Source organism: Tamandua tetradactyla, chromosome 2, assembly GCF_023851605.1.
Source record: "Tamandua tetradactyla isolate mTamTet1 chromosome 2, mTamTet1.pri, whole genome shotgun sequence".
NCBI lineage: Eukaryota > Metazoa > Chordata > Mammalia > Pilosa > Myrmecophagidae > Tamandua > Tamandua tetradactyla.
In genome coordinates this window covers 27,380,607-27,397,512 of record NC_135328.1, presented here as the reverse complement: position 1 = coordinate 27,397,512, position 16,906 = coordinate 27,380,607, and the positions used below count along the sequence as shown (strand labels likewise).

The 16,906-nt window shown below is 37.1% G+C and overlaps 1 long non-coding RNA gene and 1 other non-coding gene across 3 annotated transcripts in view; one reads left to right on the top strand and one right to left on the bottom strand.

The window, feature by feature from the left end:
• The window catches only part of LOC143659467 (uncharacterized), a 234,427-nt gene that overhangs the window by 73,789 nt on the left and 143,732 nt on the right, over nucleotides 1–16,906 (top strand). The gene's annotated exons all lie outside the window — the stretch shown is intronic.
• LOC143675395 (U6atac minor spliceosomal RNA) lies at nucleotides 10,752–10,874 on the bottom strand. Its single transcript, XR_013171620.1, has one exon. It is a non-coding gene; the product is annotated as a U6atac minor spliceosomal RNA (small nuclear RNA).

Here is a 16,906-nt window from a genome sequence, read left to right as displayed (position 1 = left end):
GGTCCTAAAAGGAGAAGCTATTTGAGCTGTGCTTAGAGAAATCTGGAAAATCCAAAAGAAGAGATGGTGGGAGCAAATTCCAAATAAGGAGAATGGAATCAACTGAGGCCAGAAAGATGAGGGTGTGTTTGAGGCATAGGAAGCTGTTGGTCTCCAATGAATGGGCATGGGGTATTGTATGAAGGCCTGGTAGTAGGAGTAGAGAAAGCTCATGGAGGCCACACAGTGGAGGGACTTGAGTCTAGCCAATAGCAGGATGGGAGGTCTTCTCCACCTTCTCCTCTCTCTCACTTTCAGATAAATCAGGCTGAAGACAGAGAAGAGAGCCACAGGTCATATGCACAAGCTACTTCACCTCTTAAAGCTTTGGTTTTATCATGCATCCTGAACTCAGAATTATTGCAAAAATATAGTGTACATTTGGCCCACAAGAGCTACTCATGTCTTATCCAGTTTGATATTTCTTCTCCACATTTAAAGGAGTGCTCTGCAATAGGAAGAACTGAGTAGATACATAGTTTAGCTGGTGAACAGGTGGGATTCTATAGAAAGGATGATGTGATATAAGAATTTGTGTCTTATATGAGGCCTGACTGTTCTGTTGTTTCCTGAGCCTTTAAAGACACAAATTCTTATATCACATCATCCTTTCTATAGAATCCCACCTGTTCACCAGCTAAACTATGTATCTACTCAGTTCTTCCTATTGCAGAGCACTCCTTTAAATGTGGAGAAGAAATATCAAACTGGATAAGACATGAGTAGCTCTTGTGGGCCAAATGTACACTGTATTTTTGCAATAATTCTGAGTTCAGGATGCATGATAAAACCAAAGCTTTAAGAGGTGAAGTAGCTTGTCCCAGGTCAGGCAGTAGTAAGTGGTTGAGCCTGACTTAAATCAGGCTAGAAGCTCCCCAAACCTCAGTCTCCTAATCTGTTACATGAGGAGACTATAAATACATCATAGAATTGCTGAGGAGGAAATGAGATCGCATAAGGAAAGTTCCGACACCAAACTTTGTGCCTAGTTACCCATGCCATTCTGGTTGATTTTCACAGAGTTCGTGCACAGCTGGCTTAGCTGGAGATGGGGCTCAGGGTCATCTAAACTCCCTTGAGAGTCTCGCTCTTTCCACAACCCACACTATCTCCCTAAAATGATGCAGCGTATTGTGGTGTAGGCTCTCGGTATAAATACTGAAGGCAGAAATAGACTAGAGAGTGAAGTGGCATTGCAGTGATGCTGGGAAGCCTGATTAACCAAGTGGGTGACTCGTCTGAAGTACGTGCCAAGCCACCATTCCGCAGGATTTACTAAGCTCTCTCCTCGGGTCAAATCCAATTCCCATGAAAACCATCATCCTGGAACTGTGGGGCGGTAGCTCCTGCCTCAGACAACAGCACCAGAACTTTGCGCTCTTTGCTTCTACAGCAGTGGCCACATCCAAAAAAGAGCCTGGCAAACTAAATTTTATATCCCAATTTCAAAGCCGTGTGCTCTGTGATCATGGTTCACACCTTGAAGTTTCAGTTTCCTTCATTGTAAAATAACAATAATAATGGCTGGTCACAGAGCTGTTTGACATTATATGAAAATAAAAATGATGTGCAGCATTTAGCATTGTATCTAACTAATAGCTCTCTATGACTGATAGCTTTTATTGTAAGAAAGCTTGCCAACTTTTGTGAGAATGTTGTTGGTGAGTCTCAGATAACAGTCTGTGTTATTTATACCTTTTCAAGTGCTTCTTTGGAAGAGAAAGTTGTTTTTTTTTTTTAATCCTAGTCTGGCTCTTTCTCTCATATTATGTGGAGAAATGTGCAAGAAGCCAGAGGGAAGCCTAGAAGAGATTTGCTGCTAGCCCAAATTTCACTCTAAACAAACCCGCTGCACTCACACAAATACAGATCAGGAGGCAGTTATTCCCTTCATCAAGGACCTCGAAAGAGTGTATGTAATCTGTCCTCAAGTAGTTTGGAAGTGCTTAAAAGCTAAAAAAAAAAAAAAACAACAAAACAAGGGGAACTTTTTAAAAATTAGGTACAGGGTGATTATTTAAAATTCATTTTCCATTTTATTATATAGTATTTCTTAAAATAAGATAAAAATGTTAAAACTGAATAAATTCTTGACAATTTTTCCCCAGATTTTCATGAGCATGTAATTGCTTTTTCTTTTTTCCTTTTTTTTTTTTTTTTGCATGGGCAGGCACTGGGAAATGAACCTGGGTCTCCAGCATGGCAGGCGAGACTTCTGCCACTGAGCCACTGTGGCCCACATGTAATTGTCTTTTTAAAGTTCAACATATGTGTACTCCATTTCCTTTATTGCTTCCTTTCTGCATTCCATTTTAAAGGCTATTGTTATATTTTTCATCTTATCTGCATTATTCCTTGTTCTATTTCTCTCCTTGCTGTTTGTATTTTTAGGTTATACGTCTTTTAAAGGCCAAAAATAGCCTGTTCATTTGGTCAGTTAATCAAATAATTGTTAATTAGGTTATAGGGGAAAAATTTAAACTATAAAACAAAATGAAAACAAAAAAAATCACCAATGACCATAACCATCAAGCCCAAACCCTACATGTACAGACCTTGTCCTAGGACCGATTTGCCCGACATCAAAGGCTGACGGAATTATTCAGTTTTTGTTGGCAGTGCTGGCAGAACCAGTCCTTTTTGGCTCATAAAGTCAGCTAAACTTGTCCTTCAATTTATTAAATCCCCTCTCATGCTTGGGGATGAGTGTCCTTTTACAGTATTTTTCTAATCCTGGAGTAGTTGTCTCTTTCGGATAACAAAGAACTGATTTCTAGTCTTAACTTTTCTACTTATGATCCAGTCATTTAGTAGGTCTGATTATTTCCTTATCTGAAAAATGGGGAACCACTATGACTATCGCCCTGGATGAGAGATGGGATGGTCCCTTTTAAAGTCAACACACTGTAGGCATGCTGGTGATGATTATCCCTTGCTGAAATATTGAAATACTATTGCAAAATTATTTTTCCCAAAGAGGTGATGGTTACTTTTTTTTTTAACTGGAGAAGTTGTGGGTTTACAGAACAATTGTGTACAAAATATAGGAGTCCCATATACCACCCTATTATTAAACCTTGCATTGGGGTGGTACAGTTGTTATAACTGATGAAAGCATATTTTTATAATTGCACTATTAATTATATTCCGTTGTTTAACTTGGGGTTCATGTTTGTGTTGTGCAGTTCAATTAATTTTTTACTTTTAATATATATATGCACACAATCTAAAATTTCTCTTTTTAACCACATTCAAATATATAATTCAGTGCTATTAATTATGTTCACAATGTTGTGCTATCATCACCATCATCTATTACCAACTCTTCCATTGTCCTGTATGGAAACTGTACATTTTAAAACTTAACTCCCTATTCCCTATCCCCAACCCACCCCTTGGGAACCTATATTCTAGATTCTGACCCTATGAGTTTGATTATTCTAATTATTTCATATCAGTGAGGTCAAGCGATATTTGTGCTTTTGTGCCTCACTTATCTCACTCAACATGATGTCTTCCATGTCATTGCATGTATCAGAACTTTCTTCCTTGTTATGACTGAATAATATTCTTTTTGTGTATCCAGTCATCATTTGATGAACAATTGGGCTGCTTCCATCTTTTGGCAATTGTGGATAATGCTGCTATGAACATCAGTGTGCAAATGACTGTTCCAGGCCCTGCTTTCAATTATTTTGAGTATGTATCTAAAAGTGTGAATTGCCAAAATGTCTTCTACAGTGCCTGCCCCATTTTACATTGCCACCAGCAATGAATGAGTATTTCTATTTCTCCATATCTCTCTGACTCTTGTTAATTTTCTCTTTTTTTAAATGGTCATTCTAGTGGGTGTGAAATGCTATATCATTATAGTTTTGATTTGCATTTCCCTAAAGGCTAAAGATGGTGGGTATCTTTTTATGACTTTTTGGCCATTTGTATATCTTCTTTGGAGAAATGTCTATTCCAGTCTTTTACCTATTTTTTTAAATTGGGCTATTTCTCTTTTTGTTGTTGAGTTGAAGGATTTCCGTATATATTCTAGATACTAAACCCTTATCAATTATGTGGTTTCCAAATATTTTCTCCCATTGTGTAGGCTGTCATTTTACTTTGACAATAAAGTCCTTTAAGGCACAAAAGTTTTTAGTTTTTATGTGATCCCATTTGTTTATTTTTTTCCTTGTGCTTTTCCTTGTGTGTTTTGTTCCTTGTGCTTTAGGTGTCAAGTCTAAGAACCTGTTGCCAAATACAAGTCTGGAAGATGCTTGCCTACATTTTCTTCTAGGAATTTATAGTTTGGGATCTTCTTATATTTAGGTATTTGATCCAGTTTTATATATATGGTGTTGGGTAAGGGGTTCACTTTCATGATTTTGCAAATGGAGTCCCAGTTTTCCCAGCACTATTTTTTAAAGACATAATTCTTTCCTGTTGAGTGGTGTTTGCCTCCTTGTATGTCTGTGCTTGTGCTGGTACCATGTTGTTTTGATTACTGTGGCTTTGTGATAAGTTTTAAGATTGTTAAGTGTGAGTCCTCCAACTTCATTCTTGCTCTTCAAGATGGCTTTGGCTACTCATGTTCCCTTACCCTTCCATATAAATTTGAGGATTGGCTTTTCCATTTCTGCAAAGAAGGGTGTGAGAATTTGGATTGGGATTGCATTAAATTTGTAAATCTCTTTGAGTAGAATTGTCATCTTAACAATATTTAGTCTTTTAATCTATGTACACAAAATGTTCTTCCATTTATGTAAATTTTTAAAAATTTATTTTAGCAATATTTTATAGTTTTTTTTAATGTTGAAGTCCTTTATATCCTTGGTTAGATTTATTCCTAGACATTTAGTTATTTTAGTTGCTCTTATAAATGGATTTATTTTTTGATTTCTCCTTCCAATTGGTCATGACTAGTGTATAGAAACATTATTGACTTTTGTGAGTGGGTCTTGTACCATCCACTTTGCTGAATTCACTTATTAGCTCTAGGAGTTTTGTTGTAGATTTTCAGGATTTTCTGTATATAGGATACTGTCACATGCAGATAGGATACGTTTCACTTCTTCCTTTCCAATTTGGGTGCCTTTTATTTCTTTCTTGCATAATTGCTCTGGCTAGAACTTCCAGTATGATGTTGAATAATAACAGTGGTGTCAGTGTCTTATTCCTGATATTAGAGAGAAATCTTCTAATCTTTCACCTTTAAGTAGTATGTTAGCAGTGTGTGTTTCGTATATCCTGTTTGTCATGTTGGGAAAGTTTGTTTCTATTCCTATTTTTCTAGGTGTTTTTAACAAGAAGCGGTGCTGGATTGTGTCAAATGCCTTTTCTGCATCTATTAATATACTCATGTGGCTTTTTCTCTTTATTCTGTTAATGTGGTGCATTTCATTAATTGATTTTCTTATCAAGTTCAATTAACCCTTGCATACATGGGATAAATCTTACTGGATCATGGTGTATAATTCTTTTAATGTGCTGTTGGAGCCTGTTTGCTAGTATTTTGTTGAGGATTTTTGTATCTATATTCGTAAGAAATATTGGTCTATAATTTTTCTTTTCTTGTAGTAACTTTATCTGGCTTTTATATGAGGGTGATTTTAGCATTGTAGAATGCAATAGGGAGTGTTCCCTCCCTTCAGTTTTTTGGAAGAGTTTGAGCAGGATTGGTATTAATTGTTCTTGGAATGTTTGGTAAAATTCCTCTGTAAAGCCATCTGGTTCTGGACTTTTCCTTTTGGGAAGTTTTTGGTTACTGGTTCAATCTCTTTGCTAGGTTTTGACTTATTATGGTCTTTTATTTCTACTTGAGTCAGTGTAGATAGTTTGTGTTTCTAGTAATTTGTCCATTTCATCTAGGCTATCTAATTTTTGGTGTACCATTGTTTATACTATCTTAGTATAGTCCTTTTTATTTCGGTGGGGTCAGGAGTAATGTTCCCCTTTTCATTTCTGGTTTTAGTCATTTGAGTCCTCTTTTTTTTTTTTTTTTTTTTATCCTTGTAGTCTAGCTAAAGATTTGTGAATTTTACTGATCTTTTCAAAAAATGAAGTTTTGGTTTTGTTGATTCTCTATTTTTTTAATTCTCTGTTTCATCTGTCTTCACCCTAATCTTTGTTATTTCATACTTTCTGCTCACTTTGGGTTCAGTTTGCTCTCCTTTTTCTAGTTCTTCCAGTTTTGAGCTTTGGTATCTGATTTGAAATCATTTTTCTTTTTTAACGTAAGCAATGAGAGCCATAAATTTCCCTCTCAGCATTGCTTTGCTGCTTCCCAGAAGACTTGTTATGTTGTGTTTTCATTTCCTTTTCCTCAAGATATTTCCTAATTTCCCTTGTGATTTCCTCTTTAACTCATTAGTTGTTTAATTTTCACATATTTTTAAAGTTTCAATTTCATCCTCTGTGATTGATTTCTAGCTTCCGTTGTGGTTGGAGAAGATATATTGCGTGATTTCAATATTTTAAAATTTATTCAGACTTATTTTGTGAGCTAAGATATGATCTATCCTGGAAAATGGGTCATGCACCTTCAAGAAGGCTGTGTATTCTGCTGTTGTGTGAAATATTCTAATATGTCTCTTATGCCTAGTGGGACTAGGAGATAGACTATATATGTAATGGACCATATATGTCTATATGTCTATTTGGTATAGTTGGTTTAGGGTATTGTTCAAGTCTTATATTTCCTTATTGATCTTCTACTAGATATTCTATCCTTTATTGAAAGTGGTGTATTAAAGTCTCCTATTAATGTAGAATTGTCAATTTCTTCTTTCAAATCTGTTAGGATTTTTTAAATGTATTTTGGGGCTCTGCTGTTAGGTGCATATATATTTATAGTTGTTATGCCTTTTTGTTGAATTGACCCTTTATCAGTTTACAGTGATCTTCTTTGTGCATCATAAGACTTTTTCACTTGAAGTCTATTTTATCTGGTATTTGTATCGCTGCCTCCAGCTCTCTTTTTGTTACTACTTGTATGGAATATATTTTTCCATCCTTTCTCTTTCAATCTACTTATGTCTTTGTATTTAAGGTGAGTCAATTTGTTTTCAATAACATGCACGTATACTATTCCTGTACCCCTTAATCCCTCACTTTTTTTTATAGTTGTTACTAACTTTATTTTTGTACATTGTATGTCCCGAACCATAGGTTTATTTTTAGGCATTTGCATTTTAGCGCCTGAGGAAATAAGAAGTAGAGTTACATTCCAAAAAATATGAGACAATAGTACTGGTATTTACAGTTACCCAAATGCTTGCCATTACTGGAGGTCTTGACTTCTTTATGCTGCTTTGACCCATTATCCAGTGTCCTTTCCCTTCAATCTGAAGAGCTTTGTTTAGCATTGTTTATAGGGCAAGTCTAAAAAAATACTCAGCTTTTGTATATCTGGGAATGTCTTGATCATCCCCTTGCCACACATAAAATTCCTGGTTGGCAATTGTTTTCTTTCAGCACTTTAACTATCTCAACACATAGTCTTTTTGCCTCCATAGTTTCTGATAAGAAATTGGAACTTAATCTAATTTGGAATTCCTTTATATACCCCATTGCTTTTTTCTTGCAGGTTTCAGAACTCTTTTTTTATTCTTTGCATTTGATAGCTTGATCAATATGTGACATAGCATTTTTTTCTTCAAGTTTATCATATTTTCTCGAATTCATGGATGTGCATATTCTCATCTTTTCCTAAGATTGGGAAGTTTTTCTGTCATTATTTCTTTGAGTATTTCTTTGGTCTCTTTCTCTCTTTCTTCTCCTTCTGTCACTCCCATAATTTGTATATTGGTATGTAGGGGTCTCTTAGACTGTTTTCACTTTTTATATTTCTATTTTCTATCTGCTCCTCAGCCGACTCATTTTAGCTGCCTAGTCTTCAAAGTGCTCATTCTTTCTTCTTCCAATGCCAATCTACTGTTGAAACCCTCTTGGGAATATTTCATTGCAGTTATTGTGGTCTCCAACTCCAGTAGTTCTGTTTGGTTCCTTTTTATAATTTCTATCTCTTTATTGTGATTCTCATATTTTCATTCATTGTTTCCCTGATATCCTTTTGTTCTTTTTCTGTATTTTCCTTCATCTCCTTGAGTATTCAGAAGATCACTTTTTACAAGTGTTTGTCCAGTGTGATCATAGTGTGATCTTCTTTGTTGATGCTTCCTGGATTTTTATATTCTTCCTTTTGATGGACCATGATTTCCAATTTCTTTGTCTTATAATGTTTTGTTGCACACAGTATATGTTACTATTTTAATTGTTAACTCTGGAATTCATTCCCTGAGATGTCTGGTTTTTGAGTTTATATGCAGCTGGTAATATGACAGGAGATTTCTTGAGTGTCATCCCTTCTATCAGACAGATCTGCCTAAGGTGATGCAAAGTGTAGGGTCCTCCCTGTCTTTTTTGGGCTTGTGTCTTGTCCTTGACTTGTAATGGAGAAATCAGGATTTAAGGGATGATTTCGATGACTGAATCATTATACAGACATTCCATTTTGCTTTCTGGTATATTGGAGTAGACAGAGGGAAATGCCTGAAATCTCTAGATTGTAACCCAGCTGCCTTGATCTCTGATAATGATCGTATAGCCCTTTGTCCTTGTGACTAATCTTCATTTGTACCCAGTTATCCAGCGTTTCAACTTTAGAGTCTTGTAATCACTAAAGACAGCCCCTGATGTAACCCACCCCAGAACTAACCCACCCCAACTCCAAAGTTATCTTGATAACTGAGACTGACCCTAACCAAAATGGGCCCGCCTTACATGCGCAGTGGCTTAGACTTTAACCTATAAGTCACCTACACCTCATTCCACCATTTCCTTACATACTTTCTGTGATGAAGCATGTAATCAATCTGCACATGCTCAATAATTAGATCACCTCTAATTACATCATCTGGGGCACTGGTGCTCATTATTCTAAACCCTGCCCACCTTTTTCTCTAATAAAATTATCAGAATTACTGAAGTTTGGGGAGACAGATTTTGGGCCGATGGGCTATCTGCTCTTCTACTATACACCTAGCAATAAACTCTTCCTCTCTTTGAAACCCTGGTGTCTCAGAAATTGGTTATTTGGTGCACTGGGTTAAAGAATCCTTGGCCTTTGTCTGGTAACAGACTTGTGCTTGCTAGTGGCCTTAGTAATTTCCCTGTTTACAAGAGTTTGAATGTCCCCTCAACATCCCAGGAGACCAACTTGCTCCTTCTCCCTAGTTTTCCACTGCAGAATTTAAAGTAAGTAAGCCTTTGCTCTAGGCCATCTGCCTCAGTTGTTTCTTACATAGCTTTCACCTCCTCAAGCTGCTTTTGCCTGGAGGACAAGTTCTCCCTAAACTGCAGTAATTCTGACTAGGAGGAGTGGTATGTCAGAGAGGAGTATCCCAAGTCAGTGTTTCCCAGTCAGACAAGTCCAGGCATCTACAAAGAGAGCACTGGCCAGCTCCGAAGTACCCTGGAGAGGTGATGCAGGAGGGGCCAGGAGGGGTACCAAGGACTTCTTCCATAGCTCCTCAAAGCTACCCTTATTCTTCTGTCCAGCAAATGCAGCCCTTCAGCTGTCCTCCACAAGTATGATGAAGTATTTTCTCCTTAAGTCTTTTCTGCTACCTCTGTCTGGGCTGGCTGAAACAAACAGTTGTTGATTATGGTCAATAACCATAATCGACAATCAGCCTGTGCCCACCCTGCTTTTCCAGAGGTGGATTTTCATGCCCCTTTCTGGCACCAGCAAGCTACACCAAGGGCTGAACCTGACTGCTCTCTGCTGGGAGAGTGGGGGCTGGGTGAACAAACTGCCTCATGCAGCAAAAGCAGTTTGCTGGTATTTGCCATAATTTATCAACTTCATCCTGCTGAATACTACAGTGTTCTATTGGACTCTGGAGTTTTCAAATAGTTGATTAAGATAATCCTCCCTATTTAACCCTGCTTGTTTAATCCTCTGATAAGTTACTTTTAATAGTCTTTGGAGTCATTTGGGACTCAAAAATTAAGGACTGACTTCACTTCGTGTCTGAGATATCTTATTTTTTTCTTGAGGGGCAAATTATATCTAAGAAACATTTTTTAAAATTCTCACTTAACTCACTTAATTTAAAAGTATGGGTTTTATTGATTTGCTAAAGAATTATTAGCATCCAAAATCCTTATTTTTGAGTCAATTTGGGGCTACTTCCTTCTTTCAGGTAGGTTATGAATCTGATCTCCCTAAATTAAAAGATATAAGACGTGAGATTGTCGTATCAATTGTTTTTATTGAATCTGTCTGAAAGCATATCCATCTGATTTGATTTGTTCCATCCCAATTTACCTAATGTTGATGAGCATTCAGTGGGTATCAAGTGTCAGGACAGGGCTGGATAATAAAAAGGTGAGCGTGAGTTGTGGCGGGTAATGTATGCCTGTGCAAGTTAGTTTGCTTGGACTATTTCTGAGGGAACAGTAATTTAATGGTTGTGTTATAAGACTTCATGTTTTATAAAGTTACTTGCATAATTCTTCTTTTATCTTAATAATATTCAATAGGCAGACAGTCACTATTTCTCTCTTATAGGTGAGAACTATGAGGTTTAGGAAGGTGGAAAAGTGCTTAAGGGTGGACCCCAGCCAGTTTGTGACAGAGCCTCATACCAAAGTTGGCTGCATCTAAATTCTATGTTTTTCTTTTTTTTCATTCCCCACATGATACTGCATTAATCCTAAGAAAGACAAAACATTCATCAAAAAAAATTATGGCCTTATTTTTTGTGTTTCAATTTGGCACAAATAGCACCTGTTTCTCCTTGCCAAAGGCACTGCTAACCGGCTGTCTGTTCTCATGACACACTGGAGCTTTGAACTTCTTGGAAGAAAGGAACTTTCTAAATTCAAGGTATTATTATTATTGCCATGCTATTAGCCAAGACAAATGAAAACTGGTGAATAGAGCATCTCTTGTCTCACTAGAACCCTTTAATTAAGGCAATTGGTTATTTTCATTCCCTGTAGCTATGTAATGATGAATGCAACACAGCCCAGTACATTCAGAGTAGAAGAGGTAGCTCACTGAGAACGAGCAACATGTTCACTTCTAAAGACAAATGAATGGTGTCCAGGTTGGAACATATGCTGATTTCTGATGTCTATGGTGAAACATCATGACAATTTTTATAAACTCTAGAGAAGCTATTTATCTACAGTCTAGGGTCCATAAGCTATCCAGGGGAGCTATTTTTGAATACATTTCTTTTACAGATGGAAGTGGAAATAAAGAGTAAATCATTCTGGCCTCCTAAAGCAATGATATTACAAGGCAAATAAATAGTTAACATTTTGTCATATCCCACCCTTATAGTTACACAAAGAGGACAATGCACAGTTCTTGATATGGTTAAATAAAGTAGAATTGCAATAAAAGCATTTAAATAACTTACCTTGTCTTAGCTGCTAGTGGGGATGGTGAGTGTGTATATTCAATTGACTGTCTTCACCCCTTAGAGAGGAATAGGATACCACTTAATAGCTCTCTGATCTTGGGCAATTTACTAAACTCTCAGAGTCTCAGTCTCCCCACCTATAAAGTGGAGGAAACAGTACTTATCTTATGGTATTTTTGTGTATAAAGCTTGTGTTTGAAATCAGGGTCTAACTCAAGTTAGTGAATAATAAATTGTGGTAAAGATGCTAATGCTGATGAAGCTACTTTGGCACCAAGCTTTCACCATCTTTATGAATAGGCTGAGAAAGCATTTCTCAACCACTAGCCTTTGAATTCTGCTGGCAGGGGTTGGGTCTCAGCCACAGCTCTGGCTCACTTAGGAATTTGGCTCAAAGTCCCACATCGAATCCTTCCATACCATTCCAAGTCTCCAGCCTGGCTCATGGTAGGCATGAAGCAATTATGGTACCGAAGAAGAAGGCCTAGGTCAACTGTCTGTGTCCTTTAGTTATTTGAAGGCCAATCACCAGTCCTCAGGCACATAGCATCTCTTGTCTCTTGTCCTCCTGTGACCCTGGTGGAAACTCTGTGATCCTGTCATCATCTATGGAATTCCTGGGTCATAACAATGGGTATAAGGTGAACCAAGGCAGGTGGGTTGAGAGTCAGAGTCCTCATTAGGCTCATCTCTGTACAGCTGCTTTCCTAATCCACATTCCCAGGCTCAGGAATAGTCTTGAGCTCCACACAGCATGATGAGAAGAATCACTGATGGTTCTGAGTCCCTATGGCACTTTCCAACCTTACCTCAGGTGTAATGATATCCACTATTTTCCTTTACCCCCTCTCTGGACACTGAGCATCTCCAGGGATGTGACTGTATCTCAACTTTTCCCTTGCCCCAGGGCTTGCCTATTGTGTCATAGCCTCTCGATGAAATTTTGGTGAACTAGACTTTCTGAGTTTGGTATTCAGTACCGTACCTGATGCTGAAGATGAACCTGATGAGGAAGAGAGGGAAAATGACACAATTAGATGTGGAGACAAAGATAGTCAACAATCATGCGATACAAGCTACACTCAGCTGTTAGATGTTCTAGAGGTGCATGTTACATCATATGTCAACTATAGAAGAAAATGGCTGCATATCTCTTGATGAAACTTGAATAAGGAAAAGAATTTACTCCCATGACTCTCAGAGCAGTATAAAAATCATAATAGCCAATATCTGTGGAGTACTTACTGTTTGCCAGGCACTGTTCTAAGTACCTTTCATCTATTATGTCATTTAATCCTTCCAGCAACTCTATGAAGAATTGTTATCCCCATTTACAGATAAGAAAACATATGTGTAGAAATGCTAAGTGTTGCTCAAGATCCCAACAGCTCATAATTGTCAAAGCCAGGATTTGAACCCAGGCAGTGTGACTCCAGAGCTACTTTCTTAACCACTTTATTTTTCCCCTTGGGACCAGGCAGTAAAGTTACAGGGTCTTAGGCCCAAAGTAAGATGTAAATGCTTAGAAAACTGGGAATTATAAACTTGACGTTGGTTGTATTCTTCATTCTTTCACTGATCAATTAAACTAATTAAAAAAATTACCACTAAGTTAAAGTAAAAAAAAAAAAAAAAAATAGTGGATCAGAAAACCCAGAGAAGAAAGGTAAAATAAGATTATGGTTAAAACACATTTAAGATTCACAAAGTCAGAATGTTTCCTAGACTTAAGGATCCAGACATAGACCCAACATTATATGAGCCTATTAGGAAACTGAGACTTTGGACTAGAACCAAAGAATGAAGGTCCATTTCCAAATGTAGTTATTGCCTCTCAAAACTGTGAAGGACAAAGTGGAGGCATCAGTAGTCTCAGTGGACTAGTCAACAGAAACAAGGACTTGATTTTGAGTGTATCTACTAAATGACCCCTGGACCCTTCCTTTGTGTTGAGAGTTAGTTATGATGTTCTCTCTTGAATATCTTCTCTTTTATATAAGACAGTCTTTGTTTCTTTTTTCTGTATAAGAAAGTAATAAGCCTCCTTAATAAGGTATAGTAATTTCAGAAATTTCTTATTAACCATTAGTTGTAAAGTTAAAGTTAAAAAATTTTTTTAAATTCTTAAAAAAATTAAGAATTATTATATAATGATTCTCTGCATCCTTGAAAGTTAGTCATGTATTTATAAAATTAGGTGAAATTCACATGAAGGGCTTTGATCTAGAAGATTGGGTTGTACAGACTTGAGCTTAATGCTAAAAGCACCTGGAAGCCAAAGGACAGTACGAAACATTCCCTAAGCTGTATCCTCAGGCTGCCTCTCCGTTTGAACAGATTCTGCTTCAAGGTCCAGTTAGCCTTGATGGCCTTCCATTCATTCCTTTCATCCTCTCTACCTTCCCCCACCAGGATCCTGCTCAGTCTTACCACTGCCTTTTGGTACCAAGACTGGGAAGAACCTGATCCCTCCCTGGCTCCATCCTGGCAGCACAACTGTGGACCCTCACATTCTTAGTTTAGAGCCCTTCCAGACAATCAAACCACTGCTTGGTAATATCTACACCTTTCCCTAGAAAACTCTGAGGCATTCTTATGCTATAAGATGTCCTCAACTCTAAGAGGCATTAGAATGGAGATGTTGAGGGGATGACAGAGACTGAAAGGAGCAGAAAATCATCATGCCATGGTTTCCTGGAATACCATCATCACCATGGAACCCTGAGAACTTAAACACTGTATCAGGAGGCACTATGGCCTACTGGATGATTACTGAATAAGGAATGGGGAGGTATCGATTTAGTCCAGGCACAGACCCTCACCTAATAGCTGATCTTTGGCAAGACACATTTCTTTCTGAGTTTCAGTATCTTAATCTGTAGAACAAGACCAGTAGATTAATTCAAACTCTTTTTATTTTTAGTATGCTTATTGATCCCTTTCTTTCAATAAATCCTCCTGGTATCGTAAACTAATCAGTCTTAAAGCAGCACTTCTCTGCGTGAAGTTTGGGTGGCTGGAGGATTCAGAGTCCCACACACTAATAGCACCTTTCTCTACTCCATGGTGGCTTTGGGAGCCCATTGGCTGACAATCTAAACACTCCTGGAATGGATAATATCTGAGGTTTTCTCCAGCTCTAAAATTCTCTATTCCAACCTCATGCTAAGGCAATAGCTTAGTGAAACTCAGCATACATACAAAAGCTCAGTAAAAAAATCCATGTTAAATTTTCTTGCTTGTTCTCATGGAAAAACAAACACAAAAGTCAAAAAATGCCTCAACCTAAAGCAGGATTATTCTTTACGTACAGGTGAACAACTTGCCTTTCAGTTAGACCCAGTAGACTTCAAAGGGAGTCAAAAGTTGAGTTTGAGAGCAGAAATCTGGTTTCATTCCCATTTTCTACACCTCTTTTAAGTGTAAATGCTTCTAAATCAAATCTACAAGGAATCTATGGTGGCAAGTTTCTGGGAAACAGTCACACCATGTATGTATTTTCAGAATGCAGGATTTCCATGCATTTTGAAATGCTATCCCCTCAGCAGATTTACATCCGAACACTTTGGCATCCTGGGTACTGCAAACATAGTAGCCTGGAGGGTGTTGAAATCGGTATGCCAGAATGAGGAATGGCTTTGGCTTGCCACCTGTTTGGTTGACTGTCATTTTGCAGTGTCTGAATTATATCTGATCCCCCAAAATATCTGTTGAGAATGAATGAATGTTTCAAGTTGAGTCACTGAAAGCTCCTGCCGGCCACTCAAGCCAAGATTTAATAGCCAGAGAGTTGACACAGATGTTTGGAGACCTGCCCAAAGGATGTGCTTCTCATACCCTATGACAATGGGAACATAAGCCTGGAGAAAAGTTTCATGGGCTTAGATCATAGCCCCACAAAACAAGAGAGCAGGACTCAGGGCCTCTGTTTGATATCCACAGGGACAAATGATAACTGAAAATCAGGCCTTTAAGGATCATCTTTAAAAGTATTGATAGTCTGATCTAACTAAGAAAAAGTAGAAATATATCTTGTAGTGTCAAGAATCAACTAATCCACCACCCACTTTGAACCAAAAATTTTGGTGTAGTGTAAGCATAGCCAGGCAAAAGCATTTTCTTGGTGGAATCCCATTTTTTCTTCTCTCTAGAATATGTTTGATGCTTACTGAATCGATCCAAACCCCCTACTCCCCATCTTGCTTTTCTTGTGATTCCAAATTATAAGGAATATATTTGTAATCTGAATCCAATTTTTGAATTCTAGTGAAGTGTTGGAAAGTTTGCAGCGTATCAACATGGTATTTCCCACATGTTCAGAGGAAGATTTGGCTACTGTGAAATGGCCCCTAAAAATGTGCTCTGAGGTCAAAAAAGTTTTACTTAAATAATGTGGCAGAATCAGCATTGGATTAAAAATTATTTTTAGCTATTTACAAATTAGGGTGAAATATACCTAAGAATTCATATTTCTTTAAATTGTGTTGATATCATCTTTAAATACTAATGATTAATACTGAAGTTCATTATATGACTTAAAGAAATAAAATGTTTAAGTAAGTAAAGTTTTATGAAGGAAAGCTTAAATTGAAAATGAAAAATCATTTTAGTGTAATCATTTTGACAGAGAATGAGCCAAAATGAATTGATTCCATACCTTCTTAAAGATAGTAAATGCAGTAGCTTTCCTCTCATGTCTCAGGGTTGTCACGATGAAATATTGTGTAATTGTGTGTCACGATGTGTAATATTGTAGAACAGTGAGTCCTTCAGAACTATGTGTGGGACTACTTGTCCCCAGGTTCTTTAATTCTGTGAATTCCTGTGTGTGCTTTTTATTGACAGGATGCATTGTCTCCTCTAAATTTATCACTTGTCACTTCTTATTTTGGTCTCCAAAGCTTTTTATCTGATGGGGTATTAGATAGGCTTGTGCAGTTTATAGAACTATATATAAAGTAAGATAATTACATTCTGAGAAGCATAGCTTTTGTAAAGTGTATGAGCATTAGTTTAAACTCATAATATTTAGGAAACATTTATTTTTACTCTTATATTTGCTCATACCTTGCTTCTGAATAATTTCTGTCTGGAATGTACAGTATTTCTACTTAACATATGTAATCAATGGACGGAAATTCTATTTTGCTTATTTTAAAAATATTAACATACTTTGCTGTAAAAGGTCATTAATCTCACTTGCAATCAACCATATCTACAGATTGCCAGATGGTTCCAATATTTTATCACCAAAGAACTTTCACTCATCTTATAGGAACATATTATAATCACAAACAAATTAAATATGAATGAACGACTTACTATGTTCTGAGATTGCAAACACAGATTTTATAAAATAAATGAATAGTCATCTCAATCATACCAGTATGGAAGATTTGCAAATGACCCTTAAAATGGCAACACGACATCTGATCTGTCAC